Consider the following 7,895-nt stretch of genomic DNA (forward strand, 5'->3'; position numbering starts at 1 on the left):
CTCTGATATGGTTCCTGGTATCTGTTGGAGCCATCTACTCACCTTGGGGGTTACTGCCCCTAGTGTCCCAATCACTACTGGGACTGCTGTTGCCTCTCCATCTCTCTCTCCATCTTCTCTATTAGCCCTCGGTATTTCTCCAGCTTCTCATGTTCTTTCTTCTTGATTTTGCTATCACTTAGGATTGCTGCATCACCACCACTGTCTTCTGGTGTTTATCTACCACCACTATGTCAGGCTGATTGGCCACCACCATCTTGTCAGTGTGGATCTGGAAGTCCCACAGGATCTTAGCCAGCTTGTTCTCTAGTACTTTGGGGGTGTCTCCCACCTGGACCCTGGGACCTCCAGTCCATACTCAGTGCAGATGTTCCTTGTACACTATGCCAGCCATCTGGTTATGCCGCTCCAAGTATACTTTGCCTGCCAACATCTTGCACCCTGCTGTGATATGCTGGACTGTCTCAGGGGCATCTCCACAGACCTGTGGTCCTGTTTGGTGTTGTAGACCCTGGCCTCTATTGCTCTGGTGTTCAGGGTCTGTTCTTGTGCAGCCATAGTGCCTCTGTGCTGTCTTTCAGTCCGGCCTTTTCCAGCCAGCTACTTCCTCAATTTGTTGGTGGTACATTCCATGCAGGGGCTTGTCCTTCCACGATAGCTTCTTGGGCTCCTCCTCCTTGCTGGGATTTTGTTGCCTGAGACATTCGCTCAGCACTCGGTCAGTGGGGGCCGTCTTCTTGATGTATTTTCAGAGGCCTGTTGTTTCCTCCTGGACAGTAGTTTGGACAGTAGTCCTCGTCTTCCTTCCTTTCGCTTTGTGTACAACCTCAAAATGCTGGACTTAGGGTCCAACCCTCCATGCATGGTGAGGAGCTTCATTGTCTTGATGTCAGATTCAGATTCAGATTGTCCCGCGATGGGGAAATTTAGGGGGCAACAGCAGCAAAAACATGCAGAGGAAAAGACATTTGGAATGCGAGGATAGAAAAAGAACAATAAGTAATAATAATAAATATATAATACAAAAATATTTAAATAAGAATAGAAATATATAGATAAATAGATCCTTAGTCTTTAGATCCTTAGATCTGCAATACCTCTCCTTCAAACAGCGAGGGTGGAGCAGCCGCTCACTGAAGGAGCTGCCCAGTGCTGTCAGGGTGTCCTGTAGGGGGTGGGACGTGTTGTTCAACATGGATTACAGCTTAGCCATCATCCTCCCATTTCCCAACACCTCCACTGAGTCCAGGGGACATCCCAGGACGGAGCTGACCCTCCTTACCAGTCTGTCCATCCTCCTCCTGTCCCTGTCCGTGATGCTGCTGGACCAGCAGACTATCTCATAAAAGATGGCAGATCCCACCACAGAGTCATAGAAAGTCCTCAGGAGTGGTACCTGCACACGAAAAGACCTCAGCCTCCTGAGCAGGAACAGTCTGCTATTGCCCTTCTTGACAAGGGCGTGTGTCCAGTCCAGGTTATTGTTTAAGTGAACATCCAGGTACTTATAGGTCTTCACAATGTCGATGTCCATTGGTGGGGGGGTTGTTACGCCTGCGGAAATCCACCACCAGATCCTTGGTTTTACTGGCGTTGATCTGGATTGATTCCGCAGATTCCAGTCCACAAAGTCCTGAATAAGTCCTCTGTACTCCGTATCATCCCCATCAGTGATGAGGCCGACAGCAGCAGGATCATCAGCGAACTTCTGGAGATGACATGATGATGAACTGTATGAAAAGTCCACGGTGTAGAGGGTGAACAGAAAAGGAACCAGAACTGTTCCCTGCGGGAAACCAGTGCTGCAGAGAAGCTGATATGGCTCTGAGCCCTTCACCCAGTGGCTTGTAACTCTTCCAGTGGCCAGGATATTATTTCAGTAGGGTATCTGATTACTGGCAGGGCATAGGTGTCTATGGCCTGGATCTTATTCTTACATTCAGCTTTTTCAGGACCTGCCTTAACCTCTGTAGGTATTTGACTGTGGCTGACCTCCTAGCTGCCTCCTCATGGTTACCATTTGCCTGCGGGATCCCCAGGTATTTGTAATTGTTTTGCACATCTGTAATGATCCCTACAGGTAATTCAACCCCATCAGTTGTGATCACCTCTTCTAGATATCATTCGCCCACATTTATATACTCTGAATGTCTTTGCTGTAGATCCTAGTGAGGTGAATCAGGGAGTCAATGTCACACACACTCTTGGCATACAGCTTGATGTCATCCATGTAGAGGAGGTGGCTGGCGGAAGTCCACTTGGGAACTGGTACCCATAGCCACTCTTTGTGATGATCTGGCTGAGGGGGTTTAGGCCTACGCAGAACAGCAGGAGGTACAGGGCATTTCCTTGATATATGCTGCATCTAATGCTCACCCGTGCAATTAGGCTTTGAGTTTCTTTCTTGTGGGTTATTTTGTGTATGAATTGTTTTCTTTATTTTTTGAGTGTAGAAGGGTTTTAGATTAGGTAGTATGTGATAGAGTGTTTTTCCAAACCTTTTCTAATTTTCTAACCTTCATTGTCACCCTGGATGGTGTTTAATCTCCTCTCCTCTCCTCTCCTCTCCTCTCCTCTCTCTCCTCTCCTCTCCTCTCCTCTCCTCTCCTCTTATACCAGCAGCTTGTACTATTAATGTATTTCTATGATCTCTGCCTATTCTCTCCTCTACCTGTCCTCCCCTTTCTCATCTCTCTCTACCCAGCTGGCCATCAGCAGGTCCTGCTCAAGGTTTCTTCCTGCCACTGTGGTTTTTGGGGGTCAGGCCCTGGGATTCTGTAAAGTGCCTAGAAACAATGTTGATTGTAATAGATGCTGTATAAATAAAGATTAATTGGTTAATTGATGTGACAAGATAAAGAAACTGTCCACAGAAGAACAAAGGTGTCCTGCCTCTGCACTGGTGGTGGATGTATGTAGCCTCCAGGACAAACAGGACAGATCATAACACACAACCTCCCTACCACGATGCACACAGGACGTACACAGTTCACCCGTCCCCACAGCTCACCTCACACACATATCTCAGGATACACACAGCTCACAGGACACACACTGCTCACAGGACACAAACTGCTCAAAGGACACAGACAGCTCACAGGACATGCACAGCACCCTCATGGACAGACAGAGCAGACAAATCTCTTTGTTGGATATACAGGAAAGGAACAGTTCAGGACATGCAGGAGACTTTTTCTAATACTGACAACATGCAAGGGGAGACTCATAGTGGCTATTCTCTCTTAAGAATTAGGTCTTTCCTCAGGACTACAAAGGGGATGAGGTCCGTATAGTTGGAGGACTACTTTCCAAGTGTCCAGCTTTTTCACCAGCTTTTTCACGGATGAGTTTCTGTGTCAGGAGTTGTCCAGACATGGCAAGATTGTTTCTCCTCTGTGGAAAGACATACCTGGATGTAAATCTCCACTATTGAAACATGTAGTGTCTCATCACTGGCAGGTTTTCATGATCCTTAATAACCACAATGAGGAGTGTGTGTTTTAATGTCCAGATGGAGGACTATGACTATTGATTATGATCTATTCGCTTTGTCGGCACATATGAAGTGTTTTGGCTGTGGTGAAGTGGGACATTTAAGTTTAAGTGTGTCCACACGGAAATAAATCGACTGTGTCAGGGGAGTGGCCCACTGTGGGGAGCGCTGTGGGGAGCCCGCACGGCGGAGCCCCAGAGCTGCTGATGAGTGACCCATTGTCAGGGCTGACTGACATTGTCCGGGGATCGACGGGGCGATGGCCCCGATGGGTAGTGACGGTAGCACAGGTGAGGGTGAACAGGTGGGTGAGAAAGGCTAAGTGAGTGTACAGGACGGTGAGACTGATGAAGTGTGTGCACAGAAGGGGGAGATAGGTGAGACAGGTGGTGTGAATGAGCAGGGGTAAGCTGGGCTTCAGGAAGGTGAGGTGACGAAGAAGAGCTGGGCTGTGGTGGAGCTGATGGAGCAGGAAGCTGGGTTGTCTCCAGCTCCACTGAGGCTCCACCGCAGCAACAAGCCGGGTCCTGTCAAAGCAAAAAAGAGCAGACAGACAGGTAGACAGACAGATCTGTTTGAAGAGTCAGACAGCAGCGACAGGACTTAAAGAACTGGTTTGTCCAGAAAAACCTGGGCAGTCAGATAGATAAATTTTATCCTCCTAAAATGTTTAAAATGTTTTTACAACCTGTTGGGTGTCTTAATTTGCTGCTGGGTTTTATAAGAACCTCTATAGGAGTGAGTGGTCAAGTAACCCAGATGTGCAAGACAGCTTCTTCAGGGGTCTGCCTCAGGTCAGCAAGGACACCAACACAGGGTTGGCAGCAGGGATAACCCTGCAGGAGTTCCACTCTGCCACCTTAAGCTTGCAAAATGGCAGAGCGCCGGGGTTGGATGGCCTACCGGTAGAATTCTACAAGTCTTTCTAGGACATTATCAGTGGTGACTTACTGGAGGGGACAGTCTGAAAGTGGGCAGACTGCCCATGAGTTGCAGGAGAGCTATCACCCTGCTGCCAAAAAAGGGAGACCCACAGGACTTAAAGAACTGGAGGCCAGTGTCCCTGCTGTGCACGCATTACAAAATCCTGTCCAAGGCTCTGGCCCTTAGGCCGAGGGAGAATGTTGTCCATCATCCACCCTGACCAGACATACTGTGTGCCCAACAGGTTCATCAGTGACAATGTCACTTTGATTAGGGATATTTTGGAACTCTCCAGTTCATTGGCCACACAGACTGGTCTCATTTCCATTGACCAGGAGAAGGCTTTTGACCGGGTTGAACACCAGTATCGGTGGTAGACCTTAGCTGCCTTCGGGTTCAACTCTGGCTTTATAGCCATGGTCCGAGCACTCTATAGTGACATTGTGAGTGTTTTAAAGATCAATGGTGGGCTCAGCACTCCCAGTTAGATCCAGAGATGGGCAAGGCAGGGCTGCTCTCTCTCTCTGGGATGCTACAGTATATGCGATAGCCATCGAGCCTCCGTTGCACAAATTGTGACAAAAACTAGTTGGCATACATCTATCCCGGTTCCCTGTGTCTTTTAAATTGTCTGTTTATGCTGATGAGCTTATCATTTTAACCAATTCACAGGAAGATACTCATGTTTTAACAAACATTATTAATGAATACGGTTTTATTTCATCAGCCATGGTGAACTGGGGAAAGAGTGAGGCTTTGATGGCTGGAGGGGGGCTGAGAAGAGGTCTCATACTACCCGGGGGTCTTTAGTGGAAGACAGGGGGAATCTAGTACCTTGGGGTCTTCCTGGGGGAAGAGGACTTTATGGAGAAAAACTGGAAAGACTCCCTTGAGAGAGTTAATGGTTGGCTGGAGATGTGGAGGTGGCTTCCCCCGAAGATGTCCTTTAGAGGTAGGACATTCATTATGAACAAGTCTTCCACCCTTTGTTACAAGATGATGTGTCTTGACCCTCTGGCTCCCCTCCTTATTCAGATTCAATAGGTTTTAGTTGGTTTCATATGGGTGCAAGCCACACGGGAGTTTGCAGGCGTGCTGCCTTTCATTTGCAGTTTTTGCAGTGTTTACTAACTGGAGCAAAGGACATTCTGTGGAGACCATTGTCCCACTGTATTCTTCGGTGTTTTAATAGCCTTGGTCAAGATTTTAGTTTGATTTTAATGAACACATCAGAAGTGAGTGCATCTCCTCTGCCTTTTTTTATGAGTGTTTTTGAGGTATGGAACATGTTGGTTAAAGAAAAGAGGGGGCAGGCGGAATCAACGTATTGGATCCAGGAAGAGCCGGTCCTATGGGGGACCAAGTTGGACCTTCCCAGCTGGGCGGGGGAGTTGATGGCCAGCAAGATGGTAACTGCGAGAGTTGCCACACTGGGCCAGGTGGTGGCGTTGACAGACCCCCAGATGGATGACCCCTCTGGCCTTGCTGCACAGCTGGGATTATGTTCAAAGAGGACTGTGCAAAAGCTGCTGGACCACTGGAAAACCAAGCTCTCCTGCCATGACCGCCTGCTCCTGACCTCACCTATAACGACAATGGTAAAGGAGGAACCATTCCCTGCCATTTTCCTGGCACTAGATTTTAAAGACTGCTCAGGTTTGAAAACCTCGACATCTGTTTCCATACAGGATGCATCTGGAAAGATGCTGTGTACAAGATGCTGGTGAAGACCATGAACAGACACAGACTGAACCTTTGGCCTAGCTCCAGACTGCAGGCCCCATTGGAGGGTGCTGTACAAGCCTCCAATCTCTAAGAGACACGCTGACCTCCACTGGAGTCCTCCATAGTATCTTCCCAGTGAACTCATTCATATTAACTATTATTGAAACGGTAGAAGACAAGTGCCCCTTTTGTGACCACAGAGAGAATATTTCACTATTCTTTATTAATATCAGCGTCTTTCACCATTGTTTTTATTTCTACAAGATGTTTTTTCAAGGTGTGGGGAATATTTTAACATGCAGTCTTTTATTTTTGGTTTTAGCTACACATGTCATCAGAAGGTACAAACTTGCAGTTTGGAGATGCAGTCATGTAGATTAGACAGATTATTTATGTATCTATTTATTCTGAGTGAGTGTTTTCAAAGATCTAAATTATATGTTCTTTTGTAAGAGCGGCAAATAAAACTGTTTTCAAAATTTAAAAAAATTATCTTCTCTCTCTCTCTCTCTCTCACACACACACATACACATACACACATAGACCAACACACCCATAGAGATGTACACAGTCAAAACAGCCACAAGAATCTACTGAAAAAAAGTTCCAAATCATAGACACTGAAGTGAAACAGTAGATAATTATTATAATTAATGATGATGGTGTTGTTATCAACAATAGCAATAATAGTCTGTAATGAACATAATAAAGCCATTGTTGAGGGCAGCACCAGTCAAGTGCTTATAGTCTTTCCCTTCAGTGGGAAGGAATTCTGTTAGTATAGTGCAATTATCCTCCCAGGCATATTTTATTCTAGGACATTTTAATGTGGGCACTGGATAAGACACAGTAGTTAGTTACACATCCTGGAGAAACACAAGACCCCACACTAATTTATTTCATTCCATTCTAGGTCTTTTTTCAGAGCAATGTTTGAATTGGCCATTAATTGACAAGGACCAAACATTTACAGTAGCAGTACCTACGATGATGCTGTGTTGTAACATAGAATGTATCTTTTGGTTAGATTCAGAAAAATCTTAGGCTTTTAAAGACAGGATGTGCCATATGGGAACCACAGTCTCAAAAGTAGCTGTGAAACTGGTACATAAACTAACTACTCATGATGGGAGTACCCACACACACCCACCACTCCAACACTGGCCTTATTTGAAGTGTTCTAATTAATCAGCCTTATATAGATGGACAGACCTACATTAGTGACACAACTTCTCCTCATACAACATGTACTATTTAATACACAGATGGCACTGCTGGCTCTCTCTCCCTCTCCATCCCTCATTGTGTGTGTGAGTGAATGAAACACCACTACCACATATGTTTGTATTCAGTTTTATAAGTAAATCAAAAGACAGTTGGTTTGACTGTATGAAATTAAAGCAATATCTGTCTTTTACATCTTCTGTGCATGGGCATGTATTGATGATTCTTAAGTTCTGATTAGATCAGCCACCAGGCTTCCAGAAGTTTATTCAAATATTATATTAAAAGCCAAGGCAAGTCAAACTTTATGTTGCGCTCCTAAAGCCATTTTTGCTTTGCGCCAGGAGGTATTATCCTGTTAAAAGATACAACAGCCGTGACTGAGTATTGTTTCCATGACAGGGCGTCTGGAAGAATGTTTAGGATGGTGACAAACTAACATCCACATATATGACAGTATCACAGCATTACCCGAACATTGCTGAAAATGTGACATTGCGTCCGTCAATAGGACTTTTCCCCATAGTGC

General features: G+C 45.8%; 1 long non-coding RNA gene across 3 annotated transcripts in view; it reads left to right on the plus strand.

The window, feature by feature from the left end:
• The window catches only part of LOC130539667 (uncharacterized), a 173,294-nt gene that overhangs the window by 100,001 nt on the left and 65,398 nt on the right, over window positions 1-7,895 (plus strand). The gene's annotated exons all lie outside the window — the stretch shown is intronic.

Source organism: Takifugu flavidus, chromosome 16 (assembly GCF_003711565.1).
Source record: "Takifugu flavidus isolate HTHZ2018 chromosome 16, ASM371156v2, whole genome shotgun sequence".
Classification (NCBI taxonomy): Eukaryota; Metazoa; Chordata; class Actinopteri; order Tetraodontiformes; family Tetraodontidae; genus Takifugu; species Takifugu flavidus.